Source organism: Lithobates pipiens, unplaced genomic scaffold (genome assembly GCF_037356315.1).
Source record: "Lithobates pipiens isolate NorthernLeopardFrog02 unplaced genomic scaffold, aLitPip1_a1.2 Scaffold_25, whole genome shotgun sequence".
Classification (NCBI taxonomy): Eukaryota; Metazoa; Chordata; class Amphibia; order Anura; family Ranidae; genus Lithobates; species Lithobates pipiens.
The window spans coordinates 43930110-43942839 of record NW_027507787.1 but is presented as its reverse complement, the minus strand read 5'-3'; positions in this window follow the sequence as shown (position 1 = coordinate 43942839).

Genomic DNA, 12730 nt, shown 5'->3' with positions numbered 1-12730 from the left:
ATCACCTCTTGTCTACAGCTGGAGATCCAGGCAGGCCGGGTTTGCTCTTGTGCATCCTGCCACTGCACTCGGCTTAGAGCTCGTGCTTTCTACGTTTCTGTAAGTGCAATTGCCTTTATATTTTCCAATAAAGCATGGATTTTATGCTATTGGAGCCTCTTATTTCTTTTATGGAAAAATATCAACAGGCTTGAGTCTATTGGAGGTGGATTGAGTGTGGGATCATCGGACCCTGGAGATTGCCTATCGGGGGACACCTACAGGAAGGTCTGAGGTCTAGAAGTGACACCTTTTCAGCAAAGCTTTCTGTGGCATCCTGTAAGGGGATGACATGGACTTCTGGTAAGAAGTAACTCTACTCACTCTGGTGGTGGAATATCACAAACAGTCAGTCTTTTTGAAGATTGCTTTGGTTGTTTTGGCTGCTGACGGATGTTTAATTTTTAGTTCTCATGGGTGGATAAGAACTTTCTTTGCCTAATTTTTAACCCTTAGTTTTCACGGGTGATCAAGGACTTTTTTATGATGATATATTCAGAGACAATTCATTTTTAATTATTTTTAATTATTTCTGTTTATTTCACTTACAATTTCTTTGGGATATTTAGAGGCGATTTAGCGTCTCTTACTTCATTGTTAATATTCACTGCATGCGTTTTGTTATATGTACAGAATATGATTTTTATGGTTTATGCACATGTTGTTTTATGTTAGATGGCGTTATATTCATTTAAGTCACTACTCTAATGATTTAATGTCTTTATAGGGATTGTATCAAGCCCAATTCTTGGGCTCATTATACATTAATATATTTGATTCAGATATATTAGGTTAGCGCAATTTTATTTTTCACTGTAAGTATGTTTTGCAGTACAGCTTGCAGCTTTCAATAGGTCCTCTTAGAAGACCTACACCCTTTGTTATTTGGACACCGTGGGTGTACCTACCGTATCGCAGTTTATTTTCCTTTTTTTCTTGTAAAGAACTATTGCTGATGGTATAATCAGTAAAGTTAATTTATTGGATGCATGCTGGGATTTAAAATGAAACTGTCAATGAAAAAAATGATGATAAAATTATTAGCCTTCATAAGCACAACTCTTCATGGTTGAAGTGATCCAAAAATTTGTATATAAGATACCACCATGACTTCCAGATGACAAAGGGTTAATGTCAGCAAGTGTGCTCCGATCCTGCTTAGCAGACCCAATGGTTCAATGTGCAGGGAGAAAAATATCAGACTCGCTGTGATCCAGGAGGGGTATTGTAAATCGTGCCTGGAAATTTGGCGCAGGGTTCCCCTTAATATCCATACCAGACCTGAAGGGCCTGGTATGGAATTTGGGGGGACCCCCACGCAATATATATTTATATTTATATTTTTTTTGGTTCGGGGTTCCCCTGTCAAACCATGAATCAGACTGAGACCAAAGTACAATTAAATCACACTTGTTTGTTTATAAAAATAAAAGGTTAAATGGAAAAAGCGTAGTCAAGCATAGCCAGAGTCCAGTAACCAGTAGTCAGCCTGGCCAAAAGCCAGGGATCCAAGTAGAGCAACAGCAAGCAGGATAAGGAGCCAGAAGGGATGCCAGCAAGCCAGTCTTTAAACAAACGAAGGCAGAGGTGAAGTGAGCTGGAAGGCTTTAAGTAGGCAGGTCAGACGAGCATCATCAGGAACAGCTGGTAACTGAAGAGAGCTGGCAATTAGCCAACAGCTGAGCGGCCAGCCCAGAGAAGGAAGGGCTAAGCCAGCCCTGACAGTACCCCCTCCTCAATGACCCCTCTCCCTTGGAGGACCACCGAGCTTGAGGGGAAACAGTCTATGCTCCTCGCGGAGGAGGACAGGGGCATGTACGTCAGAGGATGAAACCCAGGAGTGTTCCTCCGGACCGTACCCCTTCCAATGCACCAGGTACTGTATGCACCTACGGGAGTCAAAAATGGATTGTACCTCATACTCCTCATGGTTCTCAAACTGAATATGGTGAGGACGTGGCACAGAGGTGGTAAATTGGTTACAGACCAACGGTTTCGATAAGGAGACATGAAACACATTTGAGATGCGCATACTAGGAGGAAGATCCAACGTGTAAGCCACTGGGTTAATCCTGCGAAGGATATGGGAAAGGCCCAATAAACCAAGGTGCAAACTTCAGTGAGGGAGCACGAAGCCGGAGGTTGCGAGATGACAGCCAGACCCTGTACCCAACCTGGTAGGAAGGCGAAGGCAGGCGTCTGCGGTCAGCATGGAGTCTGTACCTATCATTAGCACGACGCAAAGCCTCCTGGACTTGTACCCAAGTGGAACGAAGACCACAGAGATGCTCCTCTAATGCAGGAATGCTCTGCAGAACAAATGAGTCAGGCAACATGGAAGGTTGGAAACCATAATTCACCATAAATGGAGACAATCGGGAGGCAGAATTCAAGGCACTGTTGTGAGCAAACTCTGCCCAAGGTAATAGGTCAGACCAGTTGTTATGATGGTCAGAAATATAGCAACGTAGGAATTGCTCCAAGGACTGATTGGCTCGTTCTGCAGCCCCATTAGACTGCAGGTGATACGCAGAAGAGAACGCAAGCTGGATTCCCAACTGTGCGCAAAAGGCTCGCCAGAACCGGGAGACAAACTGACTGCCCCTGTCCGAGACAATCACCTTGGGTAGCCCATGTAAGCGAAAGATCTCCCGAGCAAAAATGTAAGCCAGTTCCTTAGAGGAGGGCAACTTCTTAAGTGGAATACAATGACACATCTTTGAAAACCGGTCAACCACCATAAAGATAACAGTGTTGCCTTGGGAGTAGAGCAACTCCACAATGAAAGTAGGGTTGTAGGAGGCCCACTGGAAGGTGTCATGGAGTCTTACTCTGAGCACACACGGGACAGGCAGCTACGAAGGCAGTAACATCAGCCTGTAGACTAGGCCACTAGAATTGTTGGGAAATGGCCCAAATGAGTTGATTCTTCCCAGGATGGCCAGGTGCCTTGGGAGAATGGTAAGTCTAGAGCACAGCAGTCCAGAGACTCTCTGGGACAAAGCAGCAGTCACAAGGTTTATCAGGAGGAGTATGGACTTGAGCAGCAAGAATTTTGTCACCCAAAGGAGAAGTAAGACTGGTGCGAACCGTAGCCAAGTTACGATCAGGAGGAATCATAGGAACCGGAACTGACTCCGACTTGGAAGTGGAGGAAAATTGTCGTGACAAGGCATCAGCCCTTACATTCTTAGTACCGGGTAAGAATGAGACAATGTAATTAAAGCTCGACAAAAAAAGAGCCCTTCTGGCAGAGAGCCTCAGACAAGAATGTAAGATTCTTGTCGATTAGAGCCTGTATCTCGATGGACGACTCAGCCCAAGAAAGGGTGACTAAAACCAGGGGCTTATCCTTCTGGATAACTGGGGACGAAACAACGCCAACTAAGGTCTGTCCATGACAGGACCTCAAGATTCGGGCATTCCCTGGAAGGGTAGGTCAAGACTTCAAAAAGTGACCTGCCTGGCCACAAAGGCACAATCTCTCTCCCTCCTCCTAAAGGCTCTCTCATCCACTGAGAGACGCGTGAAGCCCAGGTTCATGGGTTCATCTTTACTGACCAACTCGGTACCAGGAGGCATGGGAGGTGAGGGAGGCATGGGTGAGACTACAAAGCTCGGACGCAAACGCACAGGAGGCTTCCGCAAGCGCTCCTTAAGAGTCTTTCTCTTAATCTGGAGTCAATCAGGATGGCAAACGAGATCAAGCTCTCCAGCTCAGTGGGTATATCTTGGGCTGCTATCTCATCCTTGATTGAATCCTAGAGACCATGAGAAAAAGCAACTACGAGGGCCTCATTGTTCGAAGCAATCTCTGCTGCCAGAGTACAGAATTCAATGGCGTTGTCGGCAACAGTTCTCGTACTCTGTTTGATGGACATGAGGCACTTGGCAGCAGAAGCAGAGCGTGCGGGAACGTCAAATACCCTTTTAAAAGAAGCCACAAACTGAGGGTAACTCAAGACAACAGGTTTTTGTGTCTCCCATAGAGGTTTAGCCCAGGCCAAGGCTCTCTCAAAAAACAAAGATATCACAAAACCTACTTTGCTTCTGTCCATGGGAAACGCCTGGGGCAGCACCTTGAAGTATATCTCAACCTGGAGAAACCCTCTGCATTGAACTGGATCACCCCCAAATCGCTGGGGAAACGGAGCAGAACCAGACATGCCTCTTATTGAGGTAATATTTGAGACGGGTGCCTGCACAGAGACTGGCGCAGCAGGGATGGCCTGCAACACAGGTTGTACCGGAGCAGCCACCGTGGGGGTTTCCAGGTGAGTCGTGCGATTCAGGAGCATTTGTAACGCTAAGGCAAACTGATCCATGTGGTGATCTTGCTCATCCAATCTGGAAAAAATATTACCAAGAAGTGGATCGACTGTATCTTCTGAATTCATGGCCTTCAATAGAAAAAGCATAGCCAGAGTCCAGTAACCAGATCGGGTAGTCAGCCAGGCCAGAAGTCAGGGATCCAAGTAGAGCAACAGCAAGCAGGATAAGGAGCCAGAAGGAATGTCAGCAAGCCAGTCTTTAAACAAACTGCAGGAGATGGTTTCTAGTGATGTGACCAAGGCGAAGACAGAGGAAGTGAGCTGGAAGGCTTTAAGTAGGCAGGTCAGACAAGCATCAGGAACAGCTGGTAACTGTGGAGAGAGAAGAGAGCTGGCAATTAGCCGACAGCTGAGCGGCCAGCCCAGAGAAGGAAGGGCTAAGCCAGCCCTGACATCCCCCTTAATATTCATACCAGAAACAAAGGGCCTGGTAATGGACTGTGGGGGATCCCATGCCGTTTTTTTTTTTTTTTTTTTTTTTTCTCAATGACTTATCTGTATTGCCAGGACCTGACAATTCATTATAGCTACTAGTACATTTTTAAATTACTTTTTTTCGTTTTTAGAAATGTCATTTTTTGCAGGGACTGTTCTAAACAAGGGAAAAATACACCACTTTACGGGCATACTATAGACACCCCCCAGGTACGAAATGTAAAGGAATATTTCACTTTTATTGTTTTACTTTAATCATTATTAAAATCACTACTCCTGAAAAAACGGCCATCTTTAATACTTTTTTTTTGCATTTTTAAATCTCCGCCTATGGAGATTTTTACGTACTGTAGTTTGTCACCATTCCACAAGTGTGCACTTTCAAAGAATGTTAGATGTCTATTTACACTGTGTAACTATCTTTCACATTATACAAAAAATTTGGGCTAACTTTACTGTGTTGTGTTTTTTATTTTATTTTTTTATTTTATTTTTTTATTTATTTTTTTTCATGAAAGTATCTTTTTTTTTTTTTTTTCCCAAAAAAAAAAAAAATGCATTTTAAAGACTACTGCACAAATACAGTGTGACATAAAATATTGCAACGGTCGCCATTTTATTCTTTAGATTCTCTGATAAATAAAATATATAATTTGGGGGTTCTAAGTAATTTTCCAGCAAAAAATATGGATTAAAACTTGTAAGCAACAAATGTCAGAAATAGGCTAGGCTTGAAAGGGCGTGTATATGTGTAAATAAATAAACTCCGATTGTGTGGTGTTCTGGGCACTGTTTCTTTCGAGAATGGACTCTTTAAAGAGAAGTTTCTTTGCAAATAAATGCAAGTCCTTAATTATTTCAAAGGTGTCTGGCTCAGAATCCGGACAAAAGTTGAGGCCCTTAGATAAGTTTCTCTTCTGGAGAAAGCGGGTGATCTGATAAATTGATTATATTAAGTGTATTGATGTGATCGTGTTCCCCATATGAGGATTCATGTGTTTCTAAGTTGTGTGTGTGTGTGTGTGTGTTGTCTGGACTGGGTACTAAAAAATCTTTGTCTGAAATAGTGCAGAAGAAGTTCCTTGTGTAGGGAGTCACCCGTGTGTAAAGGTATAGGCATACCATCACCAGAAAACCCAGAAGGGTGAACTTGAGTTACATTACTTTTGCCCACAGCTCCAAGAGAAGAAAGAACAGAAGGTGTAGATTCAGTTGTACTTTTTTTTTTTTTTTTTTTTTTTGTGTACTGAGGAATTATCACCTGAATGGCGATGAGTCTACTGCGGGCTGTGATGTTGGTATGTAGATGCCACTGCCAGTAACATCTATAACATGTGTACATCTTACACCTGCTTCTATGTTTTTAACTTATGTTATGTTATAGAGTGTCCTAAATCTATGATCTTCTCTTTAAATGCACTTGAAGAAGGGATATACATTTGCTCCTGAAACGTGCTGGGCATAACAAGAAGAGATTGTTACATCAATAACCAGCCCTACATGAGCCACTATGTATCATGTTATATGTATCTTATGGTGATGTATGCACCAATGTTTTTAATTGTGTATGAATAAACTTTATATTTTTATAGTAAATCAATTTAATAATTAGAGTTTGCCCTTAAAGTCCAACGGTACGGTGGGCTACTTTATATTTTTCTGTTATAACCACTTTAAAGAACATCGCTTCTGTTTTTTTTTATCTGGTAAATACATTTTCAGTTAAAAGAATTAGAACTGTACCATAAGTTTAAAAAAACTGTTTATCTTTGCCAGAAATCCAGTTCATAACTTTCTATAGGTTGTGCCTCTGCTGTATTCTTATCCCAAGTAGTGTTATCAGCCCTGAAAACTTTCCTCTCTACAATTCACTTCACCCTAAATTATAGAGAAGGGGAGGGGTGGAGGTGCTCTGTAGTCTTAACTGACTTCACATCTTAAGGTGACAACATTGCTTTTCCATAACTGCAGTGAGTGTTGTCAGGACAGGAAGAGTGTTAACCACTTCAGGACCGCCGTATTGCCAATGTACGTCAACACAATGGCACAGGCAGGCACAATCACGTAGATGTACGTGCCTGCCTTCTAGCGGGTGGGGGGTCCGATCGGACCCCCTCCCGCTAGATACGGCGGTCCCTTTCGGTGCCGGAGCGATCCGCGATGAGGGGATGGCCGTTGGTTTCTGGCCATCCCCTCTCGATCGCTCCTGGCCAGTGAAGAACTTCCTCCCCTGTGAAAATGTAAACACAGGAGGAGGAAGTGATGTCACACTCCTCGTGGCGGTCTTTTTGAACCGGACAGCGAGGAGTGAAGACGTTCAAGTAAGTGCACCAACAGTCCACTGACACATAGGTACACATAGGCACACATTTCACCCCAGTCACCCCCCCGATTGCCCCCCCCCCCCCCCCCCCCAGTCACAGTGTCACTAATGCAGTGTTCATTTATTTATTGATCACTACATTTAGTGTCAGTTGTGACTGTAAAAAGTGTCAGGGCAGCTAGTGTTAGGCCCCTTTAGGTCCAGGGTAGCCCCCTACCCCCCCTAATAAAGGTTTAACCCCTTAATTGCCCTCCCAGTTAACCCTTTCACCCTCTTTTACCAGTGTCACTAAGCGATCGTTTTTCTGATCGCTGCAATAGTGTCACTGGTCCCGCTAGGAAGCTAGTTTTTTTTTAGGTTCAACGCCAGGTTTTTATAGCGTTAGGTACCCCGATATATAACCTAATAAAGGTTGATTGCCCCTAGAGTTAACCCTTTCACCAGCGATCTCTGCATAAGTGTCACTGGTGACGCTGGTTAGCCAGTTAGTTATTTAGTTATTTAGGTTCCCCGTCAGGTTTTTATAAAGCTTCAGGTACCCCCATATAAATACCCAATAAAGGTTTTAACCCCTGATTGCCCTTAGTTAACCCTTTCACCAGTGATCACCGTATAAGTGTTACGGGTGACGCTGGTTGGGTAGCTCGCTTTTTATAGCATCAGGGCACCCGCCATTTATTACCTAATAAAGGTTTAACCCCCTGATCACCCGGCGGGTGATATAAATTTGGTTTTAGGGTCAGAAAGGGTCTGCGTCGCCCCAGGCAGTGCTAGGTTAGTGCCAGCACCGCTAACACCCACGCGCAAAGCATACACCTCCCTTAGTGGTATAGTATCCGAACAGATCAATATCTGATCTGATCAGATCTATACTAGCGTGCCCAGCAATTTAGGGTTCTAAAAAAACGCATTGTTAGCAGGATCAATCCAGATACCTGCTAGCACCTGCGTTTTGCCCCTCTGCCCAGCCCAGCCCAGCCCAGCCCACCCAAGTGCAGTATCGATCGATCACTGTCACTTACAAAACACAACACACATAATTGCAGCGTTCGCAGAGTCAGGCCTGATCCCTGGGATCGCTAACAGTTTTTTTTTGTAGCGTTTTTATACAGTCGCTGACAGGCTAGGTGCTTTTTTACCTGTGAGTCTCACTACTGTACCCCTAAATTTAGAGCCCAAAATGGCAAAGCGAAGGTACACTAGTGAAGAGGCCTACACGTTTCTGAGCATGACAGATAGTGAAGAGGAAGACGCTGATCTGTCAGATTCAGGCTCAGAATACGAACCTGTAGAGGACAGCGCCTCCATGTCAGATAGCTCTGACGACGAAGAAGAGGTCCCTGCTAACGTCAGGCGTACCCGACCCCAATTTTCTGATGTTGTTGAGGTGCAGGAACCGCAAGTCCCTCGTATGGAGTATAGAGCCAGTACTAGCGCCGCTCATCCTTTTGGTGAACTGGCAAGCACCAGCGGCCTAGTACACCCTGGACGTACATCCAGCACTGCAGTATCACGTGGTGACGTGGCGAGTCCCATAAGTGCAGTTCAAGCTGGCGAGGTGGCAAGCACAAGTAGTGTCCCGCTGCCACCAAGAAGAAGACAAAGACAGGCCCGTCGTACCTATAGTGCCCTTCCTGCAGAATTCGCCTATCCTAATTGGCTGCCCACCACTTCTGCAGAACCCGTACTTCCCCCATTCACTGCCCAACCCGGTATTCAGGTGGATACAGATGATTTTACGCCACTCGATTTTTATTCTCTGTATCTCACGGAAGATCTCTATAGATCTATTGTGGACCAATTTATATGCTGGTCAACATATCGCCGCTAATCCCCAGTTGCCGTCTCTTGCCAGAGATTGGAAACCAGTTACGGTTTCCGAATTTAAGACGTTTCTGGGCCTTTCCCTCAACATGGGCACACATAAATTCATGCGGATGCGGGCTTATTGGTCCACGCATCCGGCTGACCACATGCCCGTGTTCTCTAACTCCATGTCCAGGAAACGATACGAGCAGATCTTGCGGTTCTTGCACTTCAGTGACAATGAACTTTGTCGTCCACGTGGAGACCCTGAATACGATCGGCTCTACAAAATTCGGCCCCTCATAAACCCCTTCAACCAACGTTTTGCAGACTTGTTTACTCCCCAAAAAGTTGTCTGCGTTGATGAGTCCCTGGTTAAGTTTACTGGTCGCTTGTCATTCAAACAGTACATTCCCAACAAGTGTACCAGATACGGGGTCAAGCTCTATAAGTGCTGTGACAGGGCCACAGGCTATGCATGGAGCTTTATGGTTTATGAGGGTAAAGATAGTTACGTAGAGCCGGAGAACTGCCCTGATTACATAGGAAGCGCTGGCAAGATAGTGTGGAAATTGGTGTCACCCTTATTCGGAAAGGGGTACCACTTGTACGTGGACAACTATTACACCAGCGTGCCACTGTTTAGTCATTTATTTGATCATCAGATTGGAGCATGTGGCACCGTGCGACCTAATCGCCGGGGCTTTCCCCAGCAGCTTGTAGATTCCCGTCTTAGGCTGGGGGAGAGAGCCTGCTATCGGTGTAATAATTTGCTCGCTATGAAGTGGAGGGATAATAAGAATGTTTTCGTTCTTACCTCCCTTCATGCAGACACGACGGTCCAAATTTCTACGGCGACTGGTATTGTGGAGAAACCCCTCTGTGTCCACGAATATAACAAAAATATGGGAGGGGTGGACCTCAATGACCAGATGTTGGCGCCGTATCTAACTTCCCGTAAGACCAGACGCTGGTACAAAAAAGTGTCTGCTTACTTATTTCAATTGGCTTTGCTGAATGCTTTTGTGCTATACAAAACTTCAGGCGGGACATTAACCTTTCTTTTCTTCCAAAGAGAGGTTGTCACAGAGCTTCTGTATCCAGAGGGTCCTGTACCTCACCATTCCCAACCAAATGCAGTAAGCCGGCTGCATGAGAGGCATTATTCTTATGTCCTCCCGAGTACCCCTACCCAACGAGCCCCCCAAAAAAGATGTTGTGTCTGTAGCAAGCGCGGATATAGGCGTGACACCCGTTCTTATTGTCCACGCTGTCCTGGCAATCCTGGTCTTTGTCAGGGTGAGTGTTTTGAACGCTACCACACACTAGTGAAGTATTAGCGTAGGGTACAGCATTTCACAGGCTAGGCACACTTACACAGGGTCTCCCAAGATGCCATCGCATTTTGAGAGACCTGAACCGTTACAGTTACAGTTTACAGTTCAAAAAAAAGTGTATATAAAAAAAAAAAAAAGTAAAATAAAAAAACCAAAAGGACTCTTCCATTCACCTGCAACGTGGATTTATTTATCTTGACAGCAGCAGCGTTTGCTCCCACGATACATAAAGCCGTGACTCCAGTGCTGTAGGAGGTGATTTCACCACCACAGTTAAAAAAGAGCATATATGCCGAAGCATGGGGGCATAAGGGGTGGAGGAGCGATTTTGCTCCTAATGCCGCGTACATACGGTCAAAATTCCGACAGGGGGCTTGCCCATGGAAAAGTTTGAACGTATGTACGCGGCATAACTTTTTTGCGGGAGGATGCCCCCATGCTTCGGCATATATAAATGGTGCATGTATGTCCATCATTAGAAGTGGGTGGATGAAGGGAGGTATCTAATGGTGGGCATACCCACCGATCAATCTCTTTTTTTTCGTTCAGACAACATGACTCTCAGTAAATAGCTTGGGGTGTCTACTTTCCAAAATGGGGTAATTTGGGGGGGTTTTGTGCTATTTTGGCATTTTATGGCCTTCGAAACTGTGATAGGTAGTGAGGGGTAAAATCAAAAATTTGCACCCTTAGAAATCCTGAAGGTGGTGATTGGTTTTCGGGGTGCCGTACGCAACTAGACTCCCAAAAAGTCCCACACATGTGGTATCCCCATACTTGGGAGAAGTAGCTGAATATATTTTGGGGTGCAATTCCACATATAACCATGGCATGTGTGAGCAATATATCATTTAGTGACAACTTTTTGTAAAAAAAATTTTTTATTTTTTTTTGTCATTATTCAATCCCTTGGGACAAAAAAAAATATTCAATAGTCTCAAGATGGCCCTCGGCCAATAGCTTGGGGTGTCTACTTTCCAAAATGGGGTCATTTGGGGGGGTTTTGTGCCATCTTGGCATTTTATGGCCGTCAAAACTGTGATAGGTAGTGAGGAGTAAAATAAAAAAATTATGCCCTTAGAAATCCTGAAGGCGGTGCTTGGATTTCGGGGTCCCGTACGCGGCTAGGCTCCCAAAAAGTCCCACACATGTGGTATCCCTGTACTCAGGAGAAGCAGCAGAATGTATTTTGGGGTGTCATTTCACATATGCCCATAGCATGTGTGAGCAATATATAATTTAGTGACAACTTTGTGCAAAAAAAAAAAAAGTTTGCAATATTCCCGCAACTTGTGGCAAAATATAAAATATTCCATGGACTCAACATGCCTCTCAGTAAATAGCTTGGGGTGTCTACTTTCCAAAATGGGGTCGTTTTGGGGGGTTTTGTGCTATTTTGGCTTTTTATGGCCTTCGAAACTGTGATAGGTAGTGAGGGGTGAAATCAAAAATTTGCACCCTTAGAAATCCTGAAGGTGGTGATTGGTTTTCGGGATGCCGTGCGCGACTAGACTCCCAAAAAGTCCCACACATGTGGTATCCTCGTACTCGGGAGAAGTAGTGGAATATATTTTGGGGTGCAATTCCACATATAACCATGGCATGTGTGAGCAATATATCATTTAGTGACAACTTTTTGTACATTTTTTTTTTTTTTTTTGGTCATTATTCAATCCCTTAGGACAAAAAAAATAAATATTCAATGGGCTCAACATACCCATCAGCAGTTTCCTTGGGGTGTCTACTTTCCAAAATGGGGTCATTTGGGGGGGGGGGTTTGTACTGCCCTGCCATTTTAGCATCTCAAGAAATGAGATAGGCAGTCATAAATTAAAAGCTGTGTAAATTCCAGAAAATGTACTCTAGTTTGTAGACGCTATAACTTTTGCGCAAACCAAAAAATATACGCTTATTGACATTTTTTTTACTAAAGACATGTGGCTGAATAAATTTTGCCCTCAATGTATGACTAAAATTTAGTTTATTCGATTTTTCTTATAACAAAAAGAAGAAAATATCATTTTTTTTCAAAATTTTCGCTCTTTTTCCATTTATATTGCAAAAAATAAAAATCGCAGAGGCAATCAAATACCATCAAAAGAAAGCTCTATTTGTGGGAAGAAAAGGACGCAAATTTCGTTTGGGTACAATATTGCATGACTGCGCAATTACCAGTTAAAGCAGCGCAGTGCGAAATTGTAAAAAGACCCCTGGTCCTTAAGGTGTTTATTGGTCCGAGGCTGAAGTGGTTAATGGCAGGATAACCAGGTTAAAAAAAAAAACTTAAAATAAAAAAAAAACTATTGCAGCCATCCAGGGGATGGGAAGCTACAACGTTTGTTTTTGGGTTTAAACAAAAGTATCAATGTACTTTTCTACTGCAGTACAAACAGGAAATATTTTTTGTTTCAGCTGCATAAGAACTGTCAGGAAGTTACAAGCTTATTCTGGAGATCATT